Genomic DNA, 27197 nt, shown 5'->3' on the forward strand with positions numbered 1-27197 from the left:
TTGTGATTAAGGGCCACCCAGAAGTACACGTGACTTTCTTGCCATCCACCCATGCCTTTTAAATTGTCTTTCTGAATTTGATCAAATATATGCCACAGCATTGCATGTTCAGTGTAGTGGTTTATTTTTCACTCAGGCATCCTCATAGTGGCTTGGAATGACATTGTCTATCAGCTTTCTCATTACTGTCCATTGAAATGTTTATATTTTTCAGGCACCAATAAGCTGTCATTTCTTTGCAGGACAAGATATATCTAAATTGAATATATTATCTTATGATTCAAAAAGGTTTGGTGAGCTGATGCCCTTGTGTTAGCAGAGTTGGCACTTACCCTACTTGGTTCTACAATGATATGGGCAACAGGCACCCCTTATTTCCTCTTAATAAATGCAGCTGCAACTTCCCTATTTGGGTGGAGATGTGTTACTACTGAGGGCACACATTGTTTTCCTCATTTGCCACTCCCGCCTGCCGCTTGTATTCCCTTCTCCTGCCTAGCCTTGTCCACCGCCGCTCAGCGACCCTCCCTCCTCGCAGGACCTACCTAATGGAGGCTGCAGCACAACACCGTTGAGCAGGTCCCAGGCCCAACTCTCCTGTGCTGCTGCACCGCTCTGCTTTGTCCCCATTTTTCAGAGTGTTTTCTCCTGCTTTTGCCTCAGTTTTGTACTGTTTTCTCCTTCCTTTACTCCAGTTTTTCTGAGGAATTTCTCCTTCTGTTGCCTCGTTCTTTACTGCTTTCTCCTTCCAGCCCCTGTTTTTCTAAGAGCGGTTCCTGCTTTTACCTACTTTTTACTGCTTTCTTCTTTCTCGCTCCTCTTTTTTGGAGTGCATTCCCCTGCTTTTGCCTCATTTTTCACTGCATTCTCCTTCCTCTTCTCATTTTTTTGAGTTCTTCGCCTTCTTTTGCCTCATTTTTCACTGGTTTCTCTGCGAAGCAGTTAGTGACTCCTGCACCTTGAGACCCTCATGGGTGGTTTGCTGTGCTGTAAATTCCTGATTGATTGAAGTGAATATTACATTTAACTTTTTTGTAATCACTGTAAACTAAATTGCTGACATGCATTACATTAATGTTTTAAAGTTAAACATTTTAACTTTAAAATGTTAATGTAATGCATATCGGCAATTTAGTTGGTGTTAATTGCATGCCAAGGTTTAATTTTCACTGAGACAACAACTTTTTTGACCCATTTGCTTGCCCCACCGCTTTCAATTGTTGTCAGGCAGCACTGAATAACATGTGGCCTAGAGAGATAGAAAAAGCTGATGTTCAGATTCTAGGAGCACCAAACTCTAGTTCTTGGGGGCAGATTTACAAGCCCCTTGCGTGACTTTTGCACCGCTTTTGGGTCACTTCTGTGATGCAGTTGCGGTGTAAATATTGCGGCCCATTTACAACGTGACGCATCTAGGGAGATGCATCACGTTGTAAAGCCCTGCGTCACATTATACCTGCGTAAGGTGTAATGTATGCAGGGTGGGCATTCCCACGCAAAAAGCCATGTAGAACTGACGCAGTGAAATCTACGAGGTTTCAGTGCTTCACTCTACCCCTTCACTGCGTCGAAATCCGTACGCCTGATCAAATCAGGCATAAGGAATGACATAGGACTTTTTGAATGGGACTCACCCATCTATTGTGGCGCATTGCTGGAGTTGCATCACTTTCATGAGTAACTCCAGCAATGCGTCACTTTTGCATCAACAGATGCGTCAGAATTTCTGACGCATCTGTTAATCCTTGTGCCATGGAGCACTGTATTGTTCATCAAACAGTGTTTTCCCATGGTGGAGCTGCAGAATTGCAACCCAGCAAAACAATTGCTGCCCTTGTTGAAAACAATTCTTCTTTCAGGATAGGGCAACTTCTCTCCTGGGCAGCTACCCTCAACTATCCTGTCTTAGGCAGTGCACCAGTATTCTTCACACTAATCTAAACAGGCATCAGAAGCACAACACCTGCACCATAAGCTCAAGTCCTTCCCTAACTCCTGTATTGCCCTGTTGGTACACTGTCGTTCCGTCGGGGCCGCAGATTGTATCTAGTGTGCCCAGGCACTTCCTCATCAGCAAACAGAGGTGAGGACTCAGAATCAGTTGGGGATCAGGACACAGGACTTTGTGCTGTCGGAGCTGGAGTATCCGAGGTGACCCTTATCTCAGGGGGAATTGCCTCGAATAAAACATCGTCACTCTCCTTGTCGGTCTGTACCCCTTTCAGCCGGGCATCAGAAAAAGGAACAAAGCAGGGAACCAGCTCCCAGTCCTGGTCGGCAATCCCGTTCTTCAACCAGGAATTATACGGGAGTGGGAGAGGCACCTTTTTTATACGAGAGGCATGCACCCAGTGCTTCCGACCATCCACCTTCACAGCTGACAGAGTTGCCAGGAGCACTTGAGTAGGGCCTCTACACCGCGGCTCCAAACAGGACTTGCGTTGAAACTGGCGAACAAGGATGAAGTCCCCATGCTGGATCCAATGTCCTGGACCCTCTGGCAATGGTTGTAAGATGGCAGATATCTGTTGGTGGACAGAACGCAGATCTTTAGACAAGGCATACAAATAATCGATCAAAAGAGGGTATTCTATCTCTGAAAAATGTTTCGGTCTCGGGACGCCCCAAACATTAGCAGGGCGCCCAAAAATCACCTCGTAAGGTGACAATCCTGTCCTAGAATGTGCCATCACCCTTGTTGAGAGTAATGCTAAGGGCAATGCACCTGGCCATTTCAATCCGGCGCTCTCATGAATCTTGGCTAATTTCAGTTTGAGGATGCCATTGTTCTTCTGGACAAGACCAGCTGATTGAGGATAGTTGGCCGCATGGAATTTCCGTGTTAATTGTAGACCCTTGCACACCAGCTCAATAACTCTAGCATTGAAGTGGCTCCCATTGTCACTCCAGATCAAGCTTGAGAAGTACTCCTTTAGAAGTGCCTTTGCTGTCGCTCTGGCCGTATTCTCCTTAGTTGGGTAGGCTTCTACCCACTTACTAAATACACAAACTACCACTAGTACATACTTCGGGTAGTTTATTCTCTCCATTTTGATTAAATCCATCTGGATGACCTCAAAAGGGAAGGAAGGTGGGGCAAAGTTACCAGCAGGTGTGGGGCGTCCTTTCCAGGATTGTGATTCAAACAAATGATACAGTGTCTCACTAACTGAGTTGCAACCTTAGGGATATTCTCATTCTGGATCTAGCAATTTGCAAATTCCTTTTGTACTCATGTGTGCTGGGCCATGGGCCATAGTGACTACAGGTAAGATGTAAGCATTGGGGAGCAACCATCTCCGTTTGTCTGACAAATCAGTCCAACACCCGTCCCCATCTAAGCTTCCTGTTTTCTCCTATCATATTGCCAATTCGTCTACAGTCGCTTTTCGTTGTATCTCTCTCACACTTTCCAAAGTGTCCTCGAACATTGCATTGTCTGAAACCCATCTAGCAGGTCCTGCTACAAACATCCTATTCAACTTTGTTCTGGCTGTCTCCTTGGCTATTTGGTACGCATAGGCATTACCCCTCCCCACATCATCTACCACTGCTTTATGGGCATTTTATTATGGCTAACTTGTCAGGAAGAGTCAGTGCTGTTAATAATCTGAGTATCAATGGACCGTGCTGTATTTTCTGGCCATGGGATGTCAGAAACCCTCTCCCTCCGCCCAGAGGTGCCCAAAATTATGTGCTACCCGGAAGGCATACTGACTGTCAGTGTAAACATTGACAGTCAGGCCTTCACTCAGTTCATAAGCTCTTAGGAGAGCAACTAACTCGGCAGCTTTGGCAGACTGATATGGAACATGGGATGTCTCAACTACAGTATGTAATTTGGTTAATGCATAGGCTGCAGAAGTAGTGCCGTCTGGCAGTTTGAAACAAGAGCCATCGACATATAGTTTCCCCTGGGGGTCAGATAGGGAACTGTCAGGTCTACCCGTCCCTTCGTATCCTCTGCCATCCGAAACAAGCAATCATGGATATTACTGCCCTTTTCTTCTCAAGGGAGGGGTAGTAACATGGCTGGATTGAGAATAGTGCATCGTTTAATGGTAATGTGCGGAGCAAATAGAGTCAGTTCATATCCGGTAAGATGTGCACTGGTGAGGTGCTGTGTCTTTGTCTTGTTCAAAAGTGCGTCCACAGCATGTGGGACCATAACTGTGCGGACTGTCTAATAGAAATTGCCGCCGCCGCAGCAGCTCTTAGACAGCTCAAGAGCGCTCTGGCGACAGTGTCAAGGATGGCAAAGAAGTAAGTGCAGGGTCTCTGCTTACCACCAAAACCCTGTGTTAAAACAGAAATCGCGCAAACCTTCTCCCTCATGTACATAGAGCACAAAGGACAGTGTGTGAAGCCACCAACAGATCATCAACGTACTGCAGCAGCACATTACCAGTGGGAAGCTCCAATGAATCCAACTGTGTTTTCAAATCCTGGCTGTAAATATTAGGACTCTCTGTATAGCCTTGTGGAGCCCGAGAAAATCTAAAAACTCAGGCCAGCAATTGTAAATCCAAAAGTATGACGGCTGTCAGGGTGTATTGGTATACTAAAGAAAGTATTCTTTAAGTCAATCAGTAAGAAGAACGGAGCTGTCGGGGGAATCATTATCAGTATTGTTGTAATGTCAGGGACCATGGGGTATTGGGGAACTACAATTTTATTGACCTCTCTCAGGTCAATTACGAAGCGGTAACCATCAGGGTGGGTATCAGGGCAATCCGCAGGTGCTTTCTTAAGGATAGGAAGAATAGGGCTGTTACACACATTCGCTGCTGTCTCTTCAACTACACTAGACTTAATCAAATCGTGTATTATTTGCAATACGGCATGTTCTCTTGCCTGGGATATCTTGTACTGTGGAACTCTAGGCAATTTGGCATTATTCTTTTTCTGGATGGAAACAGGTGGGATCTGAAGCAGCCTTACATCTGTGTCACCTGCTGCCCATAATGTATGCGGCACCTCATGGAAATCAGGGGGGGAGGGTCATCTTTAGCGAAGCATTGTTTGGCATGGGCAACCCGCAGACCAACAGTCATGTGGACACCGTCCGGGGAACAATATATTGTTTCATGTAAACTTTTCAGCAAATCCAGTCCCAGCAAATTCTCTTCAAAATCTGATGTCAGCAAAAATGGGGAGTCGCCCATAAAGGGACCAATAGTCAAAGCAAGGGGTTTGGAAATGGGGCTAACAACCAGCACGCCTGGGAAACCCACCAAAATATTATTTTGGCCAGATAGAGCTTTCCCCGGGACCAGTGAACGAGAAACAGAGTTATTCATAGCTCCTGTATCAACTCGGAATTTTACAGTGGAGACTTGCAATCCGCAGTGACATAGGGTCCGCACTGATCTACAGGCACCAGAACTGGTCCCTTGCCCTGCCCTTGGCTGTCCTAGCTGTGAAACAACCCCGTCACTTCGTCCATATCGTAGTCGATATGATAATACTTTCTTCCCCGAGGGTCATCAAAATAGTTCCCGCTCTGTCTATTGTCTGTCGTTTTGTCTGACTGTGTCCCCCTCGGCCTCCTCCTCCACGCCCTCTACCTCCAAAACCTCTGCCTCGCGGAGCCCCACCTCTATGCAACAATTCCTGACACTCGTTCCACCAATGCCCCTCCTTTTTACAATTGGTTAGGTCCCACGGGCGCACCCGAAACGCCACCCTGTTGGAACTGGGGCCCCGCAGACCCGAACCCGAACCAGGTCTTCTACCCCTTCCTCTCGCAACCTGCTGCATCAACACACTCATCTTCAAATCCTTCAACTTCTTCTCTACCCTTTTATTGTTTTCGTTCTGCCATGCTCAATATAACTGACGTGGAGGACGTGGTCTAAGTAGTTCTCTCTGAGACCTGCAAACGAGCAGCAATCTCAGGGAACAAATTAGTAACAAACCTATTCACAAACAATCGAACACCACACTCCTGTGACAAGTCCTGACTGCTGAAATCTAAGAACACCCCATCTAATCTGGTAAAGAAGTCAGACACACTCTCATCTTTCTTTTGATGACATGCAGTCCACTCACTAAGGTGGGATAAGGGAGCGCATGGAGGCGATGATGCGCCCTGCCAAAGCTAACAACTCTGCTTTTGGCTTCTTACTGGTTTTGCGTTCCTTATCCCATGCTCTAATCTCCTTCCATGTGCCACCCAGTTCTGTTGCATGGTCTTGTGTATGGACCTGTCTCCATACATCCACTGGTACCAGCAAACCCAAAAATAACTCTATGTCAGCCAGCGTCATAACTGTGGAGGAGGCCGCTTCTGTCAAGTCTTTATAATATGCAGTGGTTTTTTTTCTCGGGTCTGGTAACTGACTCTTTAGGGAAAGGACCTCACTCCTTTTACAAGGGGTAAAAATCCATTGTTCCTGAAACCGAGGGTCGACTCACTGTCTGATTATAGTATCTGTAGAGTCACGCAATTCTGGTATTTCAGGATGATAAATGGGATGGACCTCCCTCATGGGGTGCTGTGGCCCTAATAGTGGAACCTTCTGGAGTAATCGGCCTTGGTACCCCACCAGTGTAGTCACATTACGAAAAACTTTTTTCGGGGCCATATCTGTAGCATATACTCGGTCTTGTATGTCATAAATTATCTGAGGCACGGTGCCCTGAAAACACTGCTCCCACAACTATTTCAGAGTAGCCGACATGTGTTTAAGGGCATGCTGTTGTATAAAGGGCTCATAGTCTTTCATCACACTCCAGATATCCTCCACACTATAGATTGGGTGTCGAACCCACTGAGCTGCCTAATTCACTACCATCTGTTTCTCCTCCAGTCCCACAGCTGAGCTCACTAACACTTTCTTCATACGATCTTGCTCTGCTGCCCAATGGTGTCAGGGGGTCCACGCTTGGGTGTCTTGGTGTGCAATGGTGTTTGAGGCATGGCACCCACAGAGGAAAGAGCAGAGGCAGAAACAGGCACCATCAGTGTTGGGGGTGTAAGGGGAAGAGTAGCGGCTGAGGTGGAACCCACAGATGGGTAGGGGGAAGGAAGGGTCAGTGCGGGGGAAAGGACAGTGTCTATACTCGCTACTGGCGGGTGTATAAGTGAAGCAAGTGGGGCTGGGGCTGATGCAACAGTGTTGGGGGTACCGGATTGGGCAGCCCCTGAAGTTGGGGCTGAGGAAGTAGGGACTGTATGGTATATCCGCTGTGGGGCATAAGGCGGCGGAGGGTGAGAATCTCGAAGCTCCTCAATTAGCTGGTCTCCTTCCTCCCTAAACACATAACTTTTATAAGCCTGTAGCCGTAACCTTCTGTCTTCATTCTCTATGCCTTTCTCTATCTTATCCCTATCATAGCTGCTGCCTTCTGTGTAATCGATTGTGTCTTTTTCCTTCTAGCCACCTTCTCCTCCCTCATGCTCCATTGCTTCGCGTCCTTCTGCCAAACCCTCAAAGAATCAAACATAGACTGTCTACTTTGTTTAGCAAACAATTTATCCTGTAGGAAATTAATTTCATAATTGTTCATCAAAAGAACCAGTAAGTGGCCATTGCAGCTCAGCATTGCCCCTCGTATTTTTATTCTACAATATGCTGAACATAATAGGGCCAATACCATGTTTGACCTACATCTCAAAGTTCGGTGTACCCTCCGGAGGGGCGGGCTGGCTCTCTTCCAGCCATGCACTCTTAGAACAGCATTGACATCCGAAACATCCAAACTTACTGAAACAAGGCATCTTAACATAGGACACACACACCCTGTCCCTCACGGACAGACAACACCCACAAAAGTAATACAAATGAACCAAGGAACAAAAATAATTTGCAAACCAGGACCACTGTCCGGAAAGCACAATCGCTACTCACTCAAACAAGCATTTCACCAGCGTCAACGCTGACGTCGGTCCACACACACCTCATAACACCCAAACACTAGACTCCAACTACAAGTCAGCCCGGAGCAAAACAGTTCAAAGACTGCACCAAGACAAGTAGACAGCCTAGAGACTGTACCAAGTTCAAGAAGACAGGCTCTAGACCCAGATCTTTTCAAGCATAGACCAAATTACCAATTGGCCTGGCAGATTGTCTGCGAACAGCCCCAGACCTTTTCAAGCATGAGCCAAATTACCAATTGGCCCGACAGACTCGTGTAGAAACAAAACAAATGGTGGTATAGATGATAGGAAAAGGCGCTTCAAGGTATATTCACTAGGTTTTACAAAAAATAACTCTAATTGCAAAGGTGCTTAAAGGTTTAGAGAGAACCACCTGCCTCTCTAATTTCTGTGGCTGAAGCAACAAAGAAACATTCATTGGAAACCCAAGCACACATAGATTATCACTGTCAATTTTCATAGGAAGTAACATAAAAGGTACAAAGAAATAAACAATTGATTTCTTTCTGTTTCTTTCTATCCATAATTTAATGGATCTTCATGGTTTCAGGCAATATGCAGTTCCCAAGCCAACACGTGTTTCGTCGCCTCTGTAGGTAATACATGCGACATGATCATGGCTAGGTAGAGAATAATATACACTACATTTAGTTGCATGATTCTTTAATCGCAATTATTCATTACTATTATAAAAGCCACACAACACAAAGTGCTACCAGGGGAATTCAAGTGGTGTGGTGCTAATCACATATGAGCACCTCGTAATCCAGTGTTCAAACGTGCACAAAGTGCCATTTGTGACATCACAATCGAGTTTCAATAAAAAAATGAAAAAACATTTCTCAGGTTAACACAATTTAAAAAGGTATTTCTGAAGTGAAAAGTGCATGTGATGGTGTGTAATTCCATGATGCATTTTAAATACTAAAGGGTCACTGTACTACTACAGTAAATTCAAGCCACTAGGGTGTCACCCAGTGACAACAACCGAAAAAAATCACCTATGGTCTAAACAACAGGTTTCATAGTTATTTAAAGGTTCAAATAGACACCTATTTTCTTTATCTCACTGACCTGAAAAGCATCGGTGTATGTAAATCTATAAAGTGAACAAAAACACAAAGACCAAACGGGTATATATTAAACATTAGATATACCTATATATAACAAGCCTTTGCAATGCAGACGGCCTCGCCTTTGGGACCTTATATGTATTTAGCTATGCAGCACATTAGCCTGGATGCTGAAACATCTACTGTTGTTTAACATGGAGGGAAAGTAAGCACCAAACTGCGTGACACACCAGGTATTATTTTTGTTTTTTGAAACATAAATAAAAGGCATTGTCAATTACAATGCTAATAGCTGAAACTCTCGCATTTGGGAGACCAATTGCATTGCAAATGCTTGTGATGGTTTTTGCAAGCTGGAATGCAATCTCAAAAAAAAGGAAATCTGGTGTGAACCTGGTCATGGCAGAAGAGCAATTGTGTTTGAACCTTCCCGAACTCAAAGCATTAGACCCACCCCATTCAATAATAGTGGAAACATAAAAATGGACCTGATCAGAGAACTAACGGGCTAATTTGCACCCTGCATGTCCAGTAAAATAGTCCATTACTACATTAACATTTAAAGTTGATACAGGAAAAGTGTCCATAGCTATTATTTTGTAATGCCATGTTAAAACAACATTTAAGAAGCTAGCAACTACATGTCAGCTACTATTTCCTACAAAGAGCTCTTCAATAATTTAGGGACAGGCTGTACTTCAGCAGACACTACATGACCCGATGAACATCTATACTTCCAGCATCCCTGGTATATATATCCCATGATGCAGTGCAGCTCACCAAAAGAAACAGCTATGCCTAAATGTTACCTTAAAAGTCTCATCGGGGACCAAATATATTCCTCCAATGACATTTATTCCAGGGACATTGAAAACGTATTCAATCAAAAAGTGATTTGTGGGGGGTTCTTATTTGAACGGGCACCAGTTGGGAAAGTTACTGTCAACAAACACCACCCATCACAGTGCTGCACAAAAAATAGAATTAACGGATATGTAGTCCTGACCTCCAGCAAGATTCAGGCAGCTAATCTTCTCCATCGAACTGCAGGACTTCAAAGTAACCAAAAGCTATGTTTGCTACGGCTAAGGCATGTTGGTGTCTAGTCGGGATACCACTAACTTTGCTCGACGCTGTGCCTGGGGGGAATCTTGCAGCATCTTCAAACCACCACCTCAGTGGCCCCGTTGTTGAGAGTTTTTACCCCTTTCCTTGCACGCACCATCCAAGCACCAAAACCAGCATCTGTGGCTCCCGCGTTCAGCACCAGGGGCAGCCAGGAATACTCTACACCCAGGCCTTACGAGCCAGAAAAATTCAACAGACTGTCCGAGCCTGGTCCTGGGACCCACATCACATAGTGACACTATTGTATTTTCCCATTGACCGCAATGCTATAGTTTTGCAAGATTTAAATGCACCGATTTATTTTTCCATAACTCTAGTTATACTCATCCGATTGTCTTAGTTTTGGTGTCTACATTTACATAAAACTTTGTTTAATTTTTATAAATTGCTGTTGAAATTCTTTTGAGACTTGTCAATTACTTATCGCCCAAGTTGGTACTCTAAAATGCTTAACACATGTTCCTCTAGTAAAGCCTGACTGCTCTGTGCCACACTGCAAGCACTGAGCTAGGGACTGAACCAATTCAGGAGCAACCTCAAAACCTGGTTCTAAATGACCCCATCAGACTTGCACACTATCCCCCACCCCCACCACCTTGAGACCCTAACGGGTGGGTAGTGCGCTCTAAAAACCAGTGATTGGTTGATTTATAAATCTAAATCCAAAGGACCTATTTGGGGTAATGTAAAGGTATCATATAGTGAAGCCTAACCAACCTCACTACATAATGCACCACTTTTCCTTCCCAAGGCTTTCACTCAAGGATCTCCGACGATGCTTCCTCAGCAGACACCTTACAGTCATAGAACATTTTCTCAATATGTTTTCAAAGTCCGAAGATAAGTGCTCACCAGGCCCAATCTTCTTCTTGTATTCAAATCATTCTCCACCGCAGTGGCCATATTTTTCAACTTTGACCCGGTCTCGCTCACCTAGATGTCCACGGTTGAAGTTTTGATCTTTTAGGCGTTAGTTTAAAAAAAATAATAATACCTCCGGTTATACTGATTGGATTCTTATTATTTTGGTGTCAAATAATGTATTAAAATGTACTCTAGTTTTTAAAATCTTTGTGGGATTTTTCTTAGTTTCTCACTTTACTACTGTTTGTGCTGTGCATAAAAACCGTACACATAGCGACTAGGTTAAGCCTAATACTCAGGGATAAGCACACGTTAATTAAGTGACTTTTTGTGGTTCACCCTGCAAGGGAATGTGGTTGTTGTTTGACCAGAGACCACGACCCATTCAACCTACAGCCCCTTTTCTCACACTGTGTTATACAGATATTGTGCGAGGCTATTAACTAGAGCCACTAATTTACAGTTTCAGTCCATAAGGGTTACTCCATAATACTAACTTTTCAGATTTATTACATAAAACCAGAGGCTGAAAATCAGGGTCTAGCATGCAAAAATGGAAAAACAATCATCATCCTATTGCAGTAGCTATGTTGATAGATCTAGGATCAAATCTGCTATCCTTGAATGAGAAAGGAGTTTTGAAGTGACTCCAAATGCCACAATAGAAAGTAAAAACAAGAAAACAATACAGACATAAGCGTATGGCACCAAAACAGAAAACAAATGTATAAAGTTATGCCTACATAGTGTTTGTCCCTTTTTTTTTCTTTGAGACAAACAAGCCCTAGGATATGTGCAAAGGGTGGCCTTGCTCTCAGTCAGATGATCAATCTGTTTCAAGAAATACAGGTCAATGATTGCTCAATTTTCAGGCCACTGTAAATAAGCATTAACCCTTGCTTGCTGCTGCTGCATCAGATACGGTTCCATGAAGTTACGTAAAACAAATATTGAACACAAAGAAAAGGCTTTGCAGCTTAAACTCATCAGTGAGCACAGACATGCATGCAATTTTAGAAAGTTCACAAGTATCATAGCATGAACCAGTACCTTTTAACCACGTTCTCATCAGCTCTGCTACTCAGCTTGAACGATTCAGAGCTAAAGATACATGGAAAGTGCCCCCATCTTTATCAGACTTTTGTTTTGTCTGAGTGTGGTTTCTGGTTAATAAGGCTGTGAGCAGACGTGAGCCAATATGAACAAGCAAACATTATGGAAATGGAATGGAGCATGAATAACCATATGGATACCTACCGGCCGCCATTTTCTAATACCTCTGCAGAGCACAAGCCACACCAGGAAAATAGCTTAAATCCTGGTGACATCACCAAAAGACCAATGATGAAGCAAGGATCTTGAATCTCAAACATTGTGTGTAATCATGATACAAACCCCGCCACTGGTCATATAGACCTTTTCTAGTCGGTGAGAAGAGAAAGTTAGAAGCTAACATTTACATTAATTTATATGACCAGTGAAGAACAATGGGGCTCCACAGGAATCGACAAAGCGAATTTCAGTGAGTTTAAAACGAATTTATTAAAAAATGAGTTTAATCCAAATCATTAGTTCTTTAAGTATTCAAGGTCCAGTCATCATTATTACACATTTAAATGGTCTAGTGGTGGATATTTGGAAATAATGTAAAATAGAACATCGATAAGAATTACAAATAGAATACAAAATATGGAAGAAGGGGGTTCCATAAAGGAAACTCCTAATCTAAATTGTGAAGGATGAGTTGAGAAAGGGCATTTGGTTAGACAAACAAGGTAAGGTATCAGCTTCAGGAAACCAAGTAAAGGTCACTGACAAGAGAATTTTGAATGCATAGGCATAAAGCCTTTGCACTCGGGAAGTGAAGGGTATCAGAGGTGAAAAGGGTCCTCTCAGTTTTAAATCAGCAAGGGGCATATTAGCAAGGGCTGGCGATATAATTATCGCCGCTTTAGCGTCCGTTTTCGGGCGATAAGCGGCGATAATTATATCGCAATATCCTCAAGGACACGCTAGCGCGTGTTTCTTTGATGTAGAGCCCGTTTTTTCACAACCTCGCCTCGCATCGCTAATGAGATGCAAAGAAGGCGTGGCTGTGAAAACAACACATGAAAATATCGTGAAGGCAGCTTCGCGATATTAACAAGGAGGTGCAGCGATAAAAAAAATCTCGCTACCTCGGCCTTAACGCTGGAATTTAACATCTGTTAAATTCCAGACTAAGGCATACTAATAATGGTTGGTGGATTATGCTGATACGACCACAGGGTCGTATCAGCAATGTTAATGCTGTTTTTCATGGAACATCGCTGAAAAACCAGCGATGTTCCATGGTAAACACCGCTATCGCTGAAATATTAACGCCATAGCGCTATGTATTGTTAATATAGCGTTATCATGGCGATAATTTTCAGCGATAGATGGCGATAATATTTCTACCGCTATGTGGGGCCAGCGATAATTATCGCTGGCCCTTGTTAATATGCCCCCAAGTTTCTTCCTAGCACATCAGAGTGTGAAGGATAGTGTGAGATGTGCTATTCTAAGAAATGTGCAATTGTATATTTCAACAAAATCACTAATTGAACATTTAAACTCATTCATACCAATAAGTCTTCTCCAAATACTGGGAGCAGGTAAACTCCCTTGTTTCTTTGGAAAAACAATAGTAAAAACAAGGCTACATCTTAGAGTTGTGACACTGAGCAGACTATTGGTTCACCTTCGCATAGGTTCACCCTCCTTTACTATTTTCTTGTACTTCTACTTCCACAAACCCTAAAGCAAGCAGAAGATTCAGTTAATTTTTGTCTGCTCCACCCAAGAATTATAACACTCACTCAAACAAGAAACTGGAAATAACGCTTTCCAACTTTTGCATACAAGCAGATGAAATCTCAACCACTGGGAAATCAGCCTGACTAGTGTAGTTCCCCGTCTGTGCAATAGGGTCTAGCACTGTTCACTCTTAGTACACTCACAACAAGCAGTTATGAATCCCTAACTCAAATGTGCAGTTGATTGTACCTCATGAACCAACACCACAAAACCTAGCAGAGAAATTAAACCACAATATACTCTTATCTACCTTGGGATCTGTGAAAATCCTGATAACACCTTCAACTGCTCAGCATCAACACCATAACCTCAACATAAATAATTGTAATGCACAACCCTATTAATACTCACTCCTCCATAAACAGTGGATCTACAAAGTTGGGCCATGGTCTTTAAGGGACATTGGCGATTTGGGCTGGAACAAGATCCAATCAGGTCAACATTTTCAGGACTGTCTAGATCTTTCTCTCCCATGTCAAAACTGACACTCTGCTACCACTTGATGGAGTAGGGATTCGTGAATCCCAAGCGTCGGGTACAATCATCCTACAAAACCTTCCACTGTTTAAAAGGGATTTATTAACAAATTAGTTTAATCCAAATCATTAGTTCATAAGTATTCAAACTTCAATCATAATTTTTACAAATGGGACGCTGCAACTGTGTATCTGCCCCTGGGGATCGCTGCTTGTGTTTTCCTGGTGGGACGGGAGTCCCAGGATTGTTTCTGTGGGCAAATTGATACCGCCCTGGGCCACTCGAGTCTAGTGGACTTCAACCCCCAGAATCCCTTCTTCCTGCTCCAGGTGCTGCAGGCTTTGACGAGAAGGGGAGGAGCTACCTGACAGACGCGCTTAAAGCACCGAATCCTCCACCGCGGCGTGGGACGCACACGGGCGGCGCCCGGGCCCGTCCTTGCCCGTCATCGCCTGGAGGAGGCTGGGCTGGGCCCACCTTCATGCTTCCTCACACTGTTGATGGTGACCTCAGCTAGGCCTACCAGTGCAAGGGGTTCGCCCTTCTCTACACAGAGTCATCAGACCAATAGGAAGAAGTTGGCAAAGAAACTGGAATAGAAAATACAAAGTTTAATAAACCTCATGAGGTGGAACCACATTCATACAGCACCCTGTGGTGCTGAATGAATGTAGCACACAGAGTAGAAGAACCATGGGTCTTTTATACCCACACAAGGGCTCAAAAAGAGGGCGGTACAAGCACACATAGGAGAATTACATACATAGATGGTCATACAGAAATGCACAGTCAACAGTAAAGGAGGAGCTAGCAGTTGCTGACTCTGGTAGAAACAACCTGACAGCTACAGGTTAAAAACAGATGTATGGACAGTTAGATTCTTCTGCACATGTGCAGAGTAGCAGAGTCTAAGTATAGCCAGTCCTTTAAACAGAGCACAAGGGTAAACAACAGTGAAGAAGGAAACAGCCCTTGGTGAGCACATGGCAGACAAAATGGCTGCCAGAAATACAAAATGGATTCCACAAAATTGACAAGATAGCCTCTAAATACCAGATGGATTCCGCTAATGCTAATCCAATTGCAGCCAATTTACAACAACACCAGCAAGCCGATCATATTCTAGAGGTACTGTGAACACATGACTGTCTCGTCTAAATTACTGTGAGACATACAAACATATGCACGTTCACTAGAAACCATTAAAAAAAAAATAGGAACAATATTCAAAAATGTATAGCTAATTCAGCTCTTATTGCATTTTTGGCCTGTTGTACATTGTTGGTGTCAAAATGGGGAAGCGGAAAATTATGGAGGGGGCTAGGGGTGGTTGCGGCTCTAGCACTTGTGTAGGGAAGATAAAAAAGGCCAGGAAGATTCCCAAAAGTGCTGCTGACAACTGTGTCATGGATCGGATAGACACTCTTGTCAGAGAGTGTGTGTCATGCCCCGCAGTCCAAGCTCATCGACGCTACAGTATTTAAAGAACCCCGAGGCAAGTAAACGCGCTTAGCGTTCTTGCTTCGAGCTTCATTTCCGTCCCACGCTTAGTTGCCTGACTTCCGGTAGAGCATTTCCTGCATCCGCCTTCGTTCCCGTGTGCGAAGGCGGCTTGCCGTATCGTTGCCGCTGTCTCCTCCATACGCGGCGTTCCGTTCTGCGGCCATCTCCACCTTCGCTAGCAGGTCGGACATCGCCTCTCTCCCCTTAGTGCAGAGAGAGAGGTTCCTACATTGTTCCTGGCTTCCCGTAGCACTCAGCATCTGTTACCTTTTCCCGCGTTCGTGGCTCACAGCAGCGCTGGGCCTCGAGCGCTTTCTTTTCTTTCAAGCCGGGCTGTTTTCATTGCACTCCACGTTTGCTAGGGAGTATCTAAGTCCGCATTTTCCGGCCCATACTGTATCAATTGTCCCCCTCCTTATTTTCCCCCGTTATTCCCTGCTTGTGGCACTCAAACCAGGCGTTATTCAGTATGAGTTTAGCCTGGTAGTGTTCTTTTGGGTTGCACATACTAGTGTGGGTGTTTCCACACCACTTCCTACTAACGAAGGTATCCAGTCGTTCCCTTGGGATATTTGCCTGGATCACTGTGCTGACTCTCCTTCCAACAGAATCACGGTAACAGCGCAATGCGCTGCTTCATTCTATAACAAGTGTATGATGTATGTGAGAAGGGGAACTCAGTGGGACTCTCTATTGTTTTGGCAGATTGTGATATATGTCTCAGTAGAACAACTACCCTCCACAGTGGTCTCAAGGCAAAGTAGAATCCGGGGAGTCGGTAGTCCTTCAACAGAACTGCTGGGGGTAAGCTGCATGTAGGAATAGAGTAGGCTCTAGTACTAGTTCCTACTCCCTTCTAACTTTGTGCTCTCATTTATGTAGGATGTTACATTTGACTCCTTGACGCCTCCCCTCTGCAAGATTAGAAGAAACCACACAGTGGTAGGTGAAGTCAAGAGTCTAGTCATACAAGAGGGTTGTTCTTAAGCAACAGTACTTACACAGTTTTTATTTTTACAGGGTGTGTGCGGGGTATGTGTCCCCTTTCTTCAGAACCAGACGCCAGTTACGCCTTTGAAGTTCAAACCCACCTTCCCTTGTTTTGTTTTCCCTGTTTTCCCCTGGCGAGTCATCCGAATCTCTAGAGCCTGATAGAGTCGGAAGACCGCTGGGGAAGACTGAGGTATTCTCATCGGGTTCCTGACGCTCCTGCAGAACTTCCTGGCAGCCCTTACAGTGTGAGGATCTTCTGATTGAGAAACCCCCTGCTCCCCTCCCAACAGTAGTAAATACAAAAGTCCCCTCGACAACTATCATACCACCAATGTTTAAAAAAACATCATATAAATCCGATGAGCAATCATCAAAGATCCTGGTCCATAAACAAACTGTAGCTATAGCCCCGGATTCACAGGCTGATCCTCCAAGTCTAACAACGAGCCAACCAGGTATCCCAATACCCTGTTCAAACAGGTTTGAAATCTTAGCAGACCTTTCCACTACCACACCGGTGGAAATCACGGCTCCTATTTCGCCTCCTCAAACATACCTGAATGGGACTTGTTTTTGCAAATGCCCTGACAATAACCTGATTAAAACCGTCCAGTCTCTTAAGGCCGAGGTCGAATCTTTAAAAAACATAATTACAGAACTTACCTCCCTAGTCAGGTCTTTTCCTCCAGTCTGCCTCCCAAACCAACATCCACCTACCTTAGAGTGTCCCCCCATCACAATACCGAGTACTGGGAAAGGGAGAGAAGGGCCAGGAATGGTACAGGTTTCTGTGCCCCAATGTGTGTATGGGCATAAATATGATGCTCACAATATACCCCAAGCTCCCTGTACTAAGTATCTTTTCGAGAATTATTCTCTAGCTAAAAAATATTCTAATTCCAGGAGTACTATTTTACCATCTGATTCCCAATCCCAGACTCACTTAAAATCGCGGGTCCCAATGACATCCCTACCTCCCCCTAATTATAGGGACCAAATGAAAGCAACGCACACTGTCTATATGGTTAATGTCCCTAAACTAAACTCCACACATTGTTTTGAGAGTAGAGAATCGCTAGTGAATAAGTCTATTCACTGGCTACGGCATGTCAGAGGATGCCGCTCTATAATACAGGAGGCCATATTAAGAGCAAGTAGGTGCCCATCTGCAAATGGGGCGTTCGACAATATTGAATTAACCTTGTCAAATGTAGATCAGGCAGATAATCTGGTTGCGCTGGAGTATCGCACATCTTCTCCTGAGTCGTCCTCAATACAGATTAGGCGTTGTCCACCTATAGTAGAGAAAAGAGCAGTTTGCCATCAGGAACCTTTAGAGCATGGTCTTTCCTCACCATTGAGCCAAATCGATTGACTTCCCATCACCCCTGTCCAGAATCCATGGCAGAATAAACATCTCTATCAGGGCAAATATACTTTGCCTGGCTGCCCCTATCCCTCTCCGTATGATTTACCGCACATGGCTATCTCTCGAAGCCATAGCGCAGTATCTACCGCTGATCCAGGCCGAAGGGGATGTGAAGGGCTCGCTCTTAACTACCCCTATGCTACTAAGAACCTACCCTTAGACTCTATACTACCAGGGGGATTGACTCTCCGTGCTACTCCTGCCACTTCCTCTAACAAAGAACAAGCAGGACAGGAAGCTCCAGGTTACGATCAATCAATAACCAATTCCATGACAATCACGAACGACATAGCTATTGATGTGGTGGCTACTGATCCTGAGCTGTGTAATACTCCCTTAAAGATCCTTTCTTGGAACATTGCAGGGCTCAGGAATAAAGTCTCATTGCCCAATTGGAGTAGTTTAGTTCAAGATCACCATCTTTGTATTTTTCAGGAAACTTGGAGTTTGACATCACTCCATAAATCAGGGTATACTACTTTTTTTACTCCAGCGGTGCATGCTGGAAAGGGGCGCCCATCTGGTGGCCTGATTGTGTGGGTCAGCATCGATAAGGGGCCGATTCTGATCCTGGAAAAAGGCTGTATGAATCATTGTACGGAGAGTTTTCTCCGTACGACTCATACCCGGTAAACTTTTCTTACAACCTAGGAAGTACGATTCGTACTGAAAGCCTTTTTCCGTACGAATCGTACAAAAGACCATACGGGTAAAGAAAAACAACGATTCTGATCCGGAACAGCTTGTGCGCGACGTCTTGACGTATTTAAGTAGCGGTTTCTGGCCCAGCAAGTACGATTCGTCCCTACGGCACTCCGTACGGCTCTTTTCTTACGGGAGCCAAACACAGCCAGAAAAGCAGAGTCCAACACGAACCGCTACGCAACGCAGCCCCGGTGCGGGACGTACACGCCATGAACCCCATCGTACGTGTAATCTCGGTCCTCTTAGCCTACGACCTGGTGCACCGGACCCGACGCACACGCTGCAGAAGGTGAGAACAACACCCAGGGGCCAGGGTGGGAGTGAGGGGCAGGAAACATACCCCATACCCAAATCCAAACCTATAATATGGAGCCCATACATTACCACCAGGGTCTGGTCACTTGGGGGGGCGTGTCCAGCAAAACCTGCATACCGCAACAACGGAAGTGGGCGTGTACGGTGCATGGACATGTACCCCTACGGCACCATTAGAATAGTGAGCACACGTACCCCTACGGCACCATTAGAATAGTGATACGGACCGTACACACGCAATGAATGCGTGGGTACGGTGCGTTTCACACGTACCCCTATGGCACCAGTAGAACAGTGATACGGACCGTACACACGCAATGAATGCGTGGGTACGGTGCATTGCACACATACTCCTACGGCACCAGTAGAACAGTGATATGGACCGTACACACGCAATGAATGCGTGGGTACGGTGCGTTGCACATGTACTCCTACGGCACCAGTAGAACAGTGATACGGACCGTACACACGCAATGAATGCGTGGGTACGGTGCGTTTCACACGTACCCCTACGGCACCAGTAGAACAGTGATACGGACCGTACACATGCAATGAATGCATGGGTACGGTGCGTTTCCCACGTACTCCTACGGCACCAGTACATTTGGGATACGAGGCTTACACACGCCAGGAATGTGGGCTTACGGACTGGCCCTGCATGTTACCTTCTTATTGGTGTGTGTTTAGGTCCAGGCCAGCAGTGTACTGCTCCAAGGGGGTGGGTGGGTGGTTGCAGAGGATTCCCAGCAGTGGCCAGTAATATGGGGGTGGCTGCAGATCAATACCAGCAGTGGCAACACATATAGGGGTGGGTGCAGATGAATACCAGCAGTGGACAGAGACATGGGGGTGGGTGCATATGACTACCAGCAGTGGTCTGCAATATGAGGGGTGTGTTCAGAGGACTCCCAGCAGTGGACAGAGACATGGGGTGGGTGCATATGACTACCAGCAGTAGACAGAGATATGGGGGTGGGTGCAGAGGACTCCCAGCAGTGGACAGAGATATGGGGATGGGTGCATATGACTACCAGCAGTAGACAGAGATATGGGGGTGGGTGCAGAGGACTCCCAGCAGTGGACAGAGACATGGGGATGGGTGCAGAGGACTACCAGCAGTGACCTGCAATATGAGGGGTGGGTGCAGAGGACTCCCGGAAGTGGACAGAGACATGGCGGTGGGTGCATATGGCTACCAGCAGTGGCCTGCAATATGAGGGGTGTGTTCATAGGACTCCCAGCAGTGGACAGAGGCATGGGGGTGGGTGCAGAGGACTCCCAGCAGTGGACAGAGACATGGGGTGGGTACAGAGGACTCCCAGCAGTGGACAGAGATATGGGGGTGGGTGCATATGACTACCAGCAGTGGCCTGCAATATGAGGGGCGGGTGCAGAGGACTCCCAGCAGTGGACAGAGACATGGGGGTGGGTGCAGAGGACTCCCAGCAATGGACAGAGACAAGGGGGTGGGTGCAAAGGACTCCCAGCATTGGACAGAGATATGGGGGGTGTCCATCATTATCAGATGACCACACCTACATGGTGGTATGGACACATCCCTAACTTTAGACTATGATGATAGTGCTATAACAACACATCACTGACAGCAGTGTCCCACTCCCAGGAGGATGGACATCTTTCACACACTGCATGACACACCACATGTGGGTGTGAGGACATATAACACATGCATACCCACCCATGGCGGATGCAGCACAATACTCACCCTGATATCACGCCACAAGACTGTATAGCCATGTAACTGCCTACAAAACTATGATAGCCAAAGGGAACAAACACTATCACGCACATCCCAGGAGTGATAGGAATGTCCAGGTGCTGGTCCAGCCACCAAGATGTTGTCTCTCATGGAAGGAATAGGGTGGAATTCCCCTAGATACAATGCCCACAATTGTGAGTCAGGTGCCCAAATACCCTGCATAACAAGTACCATTTGTGTGGTAGGCTGTGATTACACACATGCGTAGTGCTGAAAAGGGGGAATTTGTCCCTGAAGGCATTCCTACATACTCAAAACACAAGTACAGTGACTAGCAAGGATGGCACAGACGATTCAGCAGGAGACATCGGTGAGCAGGCACGGCCATTGTTGAAGGGATCCGTCACCAACAAAGGAAATGTTGACACAGGTCAGCACAACAATAGTGCAACTGTTTGCAGGGAAGATGTCAGGTGCCACAGAGGAAGGAACACTCCTTGGGACAATGTCTCAAAACAAAATGAACACACACTACCAATGATTCTTTGCATTACCAGAACACCAACTCCAGGAGCCTCATCACCAACATCAAGTACCTGAAATGCAATAGTGTTGAAAGTAAAACAAAAGGCTTTATTCAGCACCAAAAGAAAATAAAGAAAATAGACTATGTACAATGTCCAGTCCATATTTCAAGTCCAAGGGGGGACATAGGGGACCGCGTCTACCCCTAGCTTGCCTGCACAAAGGAACCTCAAGGTTTGTCGACCGGGGGGGCATCATCTGTGGCAGTACCAGGCACCGCAGGGACAGGAGGGGGAAGGGTAGGTGTGGTGGGTGCAGGGGTGGATGTCTCCACCACAGGGGGTGGGGCAGCGCCGAAGGTGGAGGCGAGCTTGGCGCTGCACACTGCTGCTAGGATGTCCAGCCTAACCCCTGCACCTGAGGATTCCCCAGGGTCAACGGAGGGTGTGGTGGGTGAGGGATGGGGTGCAGCGCTCTTGGGGGAGGGGGTCGACATGGTGGGGGACTCAACTCCCGTGCCCGGGGACTTCCTCGCCCGCTTGTGGGGTGGTGGCTCAGTAGGGGCGAGGTCCAGCTCACCTATAAAGAGCTGCTTGGGTGAGCGTTTGGCAGGGGAGCCTAGGGGAGTGGTTTCGGAAGAACAGGGTTGTGAGGACTGCGGACTGCGACTGTGGCTGCGTGTATGTCGTCGGTCCCCAGACCCTGTGGGTGTGCCTACATCCCCCTGAGTGTGCGTGCCAGGAGGTGTGCGCTTTGCGTTACGTGGGGGTGTGCTGGCTGTGTCTGGTGGGGTGTGTGCCCGTGACTGTCTGGGTGTGCGTTGGACAGGCATGGGAGAGGGAAGTGTGGATGGGTCTGGGGTAGGGGGGGGACAGAGCGCTGCAGGAGAGTAACTGCTGCCGTCAGGGAAGAGTTCATGGACCGCAGAATCCTGCGTTGGTCAGACATCGTTGCTGACATGCCCTCCATGAACGACACCATCTGTGTGAGCAGTTTAGTGTGTCCATGGAGGACATTCAGCACTGATGCCTGCCCAACCTGCAACTGCTGCAGTATGTCCACAGACTCTTCACTGAGGGCAGCAGGGGTGACAGGGGCAGGGGGTGCGGTGCCTGGGCCGAAGGAGACATGTTGGGCCTCTGCACGGACAGAAGGGACGGGAGCAACTGGGAGGGCGGAGATGGTAACAGAGGAGGCGGGGACAGATGTGGGGATGCTGCCAGGTGGTGTTGCAGCCTCCGCCTACTCGAGGATGTCAGCGTCGGACCCATCGGCGTCGTAGCTGGTATCGCCTCCAGGCAGGTCTTCGGACTGACTCCCCTCGCCCTCCATGACTCCTTCTAACTCTACAGCACTGGTGGCACTGTTGCTGGGTCCCTCCTCCAGGTCCGTGCAGGTGTCTCCCTCTGTTGCGGATGATGATGCTGTGGGCAAGGAGAAGAAACCGGAAATGCATCAGTCACCTGTATACATCTGACACATGAGCACAAAAACAATTGGTCACAGTGCATATCAGGCAATGCATCATGAGTAACAGCTAGATTACTCCGCACATATGTAAGCCCTGTACTGCCCAGTTGGTAGACCCACTATGCCACTTGGACACAAGGAAATAAATAACACACCAGGTCATAACTTGAATGAGAAATACACTGAGAAGCTAGTGTCTGTGAACCGGTGAGCACAGCAATACAATGAAGTCATGCCACCTCTTGTTTACCCTGAAAGAAACAGTAGTGGTGCACCCAAGGTAAACTAACACACCTCAATACTCAAGGTGTCACCACAATCAGAGACCTGTAAGTACTTTGGAACACAAAACGAAAAAATGTTGGTACCTTGGGACTCACAATACTTTACACAATCGGCATGTTTTGAATGTGCCAATTTGCCATTTCGTGAAAAGAACACTCATGTGCCTGCATGAAATCTGTCTCACAAGGCAGTGCACACAAAACTACATTTACACTGTCATTGAAGAAGCTGGCACCTTTTCTAAGAAGCCACTGTTAGAAATAAATGGTGTTGCAGAAAGTACATATACATGGGCCCACGGAGGTCTTGATGTCTTGAGACTCGTTAGTTTGTATCACCAACAACGAAGGAGTCTCACAAAATCAAGACCACTGTTGGAACATGTATATGGAGAATCTGCAACACCATTTAATTCTAACAGTGGCTTCTTTGAAAAGGTGCCAGCGTGTTCCATGAAAGTGGAAATGTTGTTTGGTGTGCACTTCCTTGGGAGACATATTTCATGCAGGCACATCAGTGTTCTTAACACAAATCATCAAATTACCACATTTAAAACATGAAGAACTGTTGACAAGTGCTGTGAGTGCCAAGGTACAATTTTTTTAGACTAACAACTTGAATTATGTCAGTTGTCACATGGCCATCCGTCACCTGATTACACAGTTGGCTACACATATGACCTACTGCCTGTCATCTGGAGTGGCACACATGTCCACACCCAGGACAATGCATAAGCTACTGGGCCTGCAATTGGGTTGTAAAAAAGCATAGCTGTACTGTGGAGACACCCTCATGGCAAGCCAGAATGTCCACACAGATGTCAGCAGTCAAAGTCCAAACTGCGTTGCATCTGAACCACACACAGGTGCCAAAAATGTATGAGCAGGAATCATGTTTTGAAAAAACTGACACAGTCTACAAAGCACGAACATTAAGCACTGGCCAGCATCACAGGGGCACTGCACGGTGATTCTTTGTACAGCCAATTCTCACACACAGGTCAGACCTGGCAAGGAAAAATCAGGGTTGCCGATGTAGGCCTCTCCCGCACAACCACCCATACCTGAGTCAATGTGATTGATACAGATCAAGAAGTGACACCTCTTATACAGGGTTACAAAAACTGTGCAGCAAAAATTGCTACATTTACACAACATCACCTCCTGGGGCTGGCAACACATATTTGTGACAATAACCATCAACAGATTGTTGTGAATAGCCACACAGGCACTGCCCAGTGTGAGTATGCACAAGCAAAATGGTGTATCCCTGTCCAGTGGACACATGTAGCACACATTTGAAAAATACAAACTAGGCCAGGGAACAATGCCACAGAGGCAGACCTATGCTGAACCCGCAGAGAATGTGCCCAGTATTGGATGACACACATGATTAGGAGGCCAGGGTGTCTCAGGGGACTGTAGTGGGCACACTGCTCCGTGTTCCTGGAATGAGCTGACTGTACCATGATCAACCGTCATGCACATCATGTCTGAGGCCACAACATTGGTCATGCATGGTGCAAGGGTGTTCAGTTGAAACCTCACACTCCTATGTTGAGAGTCATCATCAGTGCCAAAAAATATGGACCCCCAACATAGTGAACAGGTCATGGCACAGGCAAGGTACCAACACAAGTCACAGACCACCCTCCCACATGATGCAGAAAGCAATGTGCACTTAGATTTACTGGCACCCTAGATGACCATGTGCAAATGTGATTACACACAGACCAGGGGACACATGTCAAGGCGGGGAAGGGATGAAAAAGAGCACCAGGTGACATTGGGGAACAGAAAATGCACTGCACATATAAACTCTGGGAGTGTATCCAGGCTACAGAGCAATTCCAAAAGCTGGTGACACATAACACAACAAACAGCCATGTACCTACCCCCTCCTTGCTGCAGTCTCTCCTGTAACTGCCTATTGAGGTCAGGGAAGACCACCGCCAGGACACGGGTCATGTGGGGGGTCAGGCGTCAGCGCCCGCCGTGGGGGCGAGGAGTGTCGATCCCCAGCTGGACCCGGGCTATCCGCCGGGTCCAGCACCGGATGTCCTGCCACCTTTTGCGGACCTGTGGCAGCTGCCGACTACGATCCCCCGCAGATCTCACGGACCTGACGATGTCCCGCCATATCTCCCCCTTCTCGTAGGCAGTTACCTGTCAGGATGACAAAGTGACACAACATCAATACACCTGCTCCATGTCCCAGAGACACACATTTGAACATCTTTGAAATGTTGAACAGGGCATAGGATGCTGACATGAATTGCATCATTCACAATAAGAAATTGGCCTGTGTGCATGCCCCAATGCACTACATATATAAATAGAAAAAGGAGTATCACGGAAAAAATACATACAATTATTCATAGAAAGAGCACATTTAATTACCCCTTCAAAAATATCAAATAATCGAAATAGAATACATCTTGCATCATTTACAGTATATCACAAGGAAAACAGGCGTTTATACAAAGAAAGATACAGACACATATATCACATACCATCAGTTCAATACATAACAAACAACAATTAACCCAAACACAAACATTTTTTATCGGTGTCCCCTTTCAACGTATCAGGCGGACCACTCGGAGGTAGTCAAACTAAACAGTGGGGAACCCAAGCAATGAGGGCAAATATAACCCAAACTTTGTTCCAGGTGTCCCAGCGACAGTCTGTAAATTACTGAAACTCAAGTGACTCCTCCATCCAATATCTGTCGACGTGACCACGTTTCAGCCAAAGTAAACTTCAGGCCTCTTCAGGACAGGGGTTAAATGGCAAATGTATCTTCCAACTTTAAATTCAAAAGAAGCTCACTAGAAATCGAGGGAAACGTTCTAATAAACGCTACTCGCGCTTCAATACTGTTCCTTCGGCAGAGATCAGAACACCGGTTCTCCATACAGATTTCGGTCAAACTCGGGCAGTCTCTTAGCTCAAATCCTCATTAGCACGCCAATCCAAACCAACGCGGGTTCCGAAGACTACATGGCATTGAAAGTCAACAGGTGGCATGAGGGGTGTGACACACTCACTGATCATGCCACACACTGTGCAGCACATGCAACAGCAGGCTGATGGCCAGCACGTGCCAAGCAGTCACATGTCCCACTCCACTGACGCACCCTCAGCAGACTAGACAGACACACCCAGGCACAGATCACTCGCCTGTCATTGACAACAGCGGATACAACCCTCACTCTGCACATGTGCCACTTGCCAGTGGGGTGTCACAGGTGTCGTGGTGCAATACTTCACATAGACACTCACCCACATGACAAGGAACATTCACACACATTAATGTCCATGAGGTCGTACACATCATTTGGACACTCTCACCATAGGTCCACTCAACTCATACACATCTGTGGGTAAAGTCACCTGTCACACCGGGGGGACCACTGAATCACCTCAGGACAATAGGAAAAATAAAACCCAAGGATTTGCCAGGCTGAATGTGTCATGCACTATGCAGTGAAAGTCACAGTAAGCACAATGCAAGTGAGGAGTGCACACAGGAACTACATCATGCTCTGCATGAGAGACATAAACATGTCCCCCCCTAGGACCCACTCTAAACAACATTGCATGTCTGTCCCACCTGGACACAATATTGACAGTCACACAACAGGTGCATAGGCAAAGGTAGTGGAGTAAGCACTCACCTGCTCCCCTGGTCTCCCATACAGCTTGGGGTACTGTGGGAGTCGGCAGGCCAGCAACGCCACATTCTCCTCCAGGGTGAATGGCTGGGCCCTCTCCACAGTACGTGACATGGTCGAGAGGAAGCAGAGACAGCAGCAGTGTGTTCGACTCTTAAGTTGTGCAGGCAAGTGCCCTCTCATGGGTTCTGGCTGCCTTATATCTGTCTTGCTGAGGGGCATTCATTTTGAGGAGTACATGGTGATTGGTCAGACTCATTCGCATCGTACGTTTACTCCAATCCCTTTAAACATACACCAATGACACGCAT

This window comes from Triturus cristatus, chromosome 8, assembly GCF_964204655.1.
Source record: "Triturus cristatus chromosome 8, aTriCri1.1, whole genome shotgun sequence".
In the NCBI taxonomy this organism is placed as follows: Eukaryota; Metazoa; Chordata; class Amphibia; order Caudata; family Salamandridae; genus Triturus; species Triturus cristatus.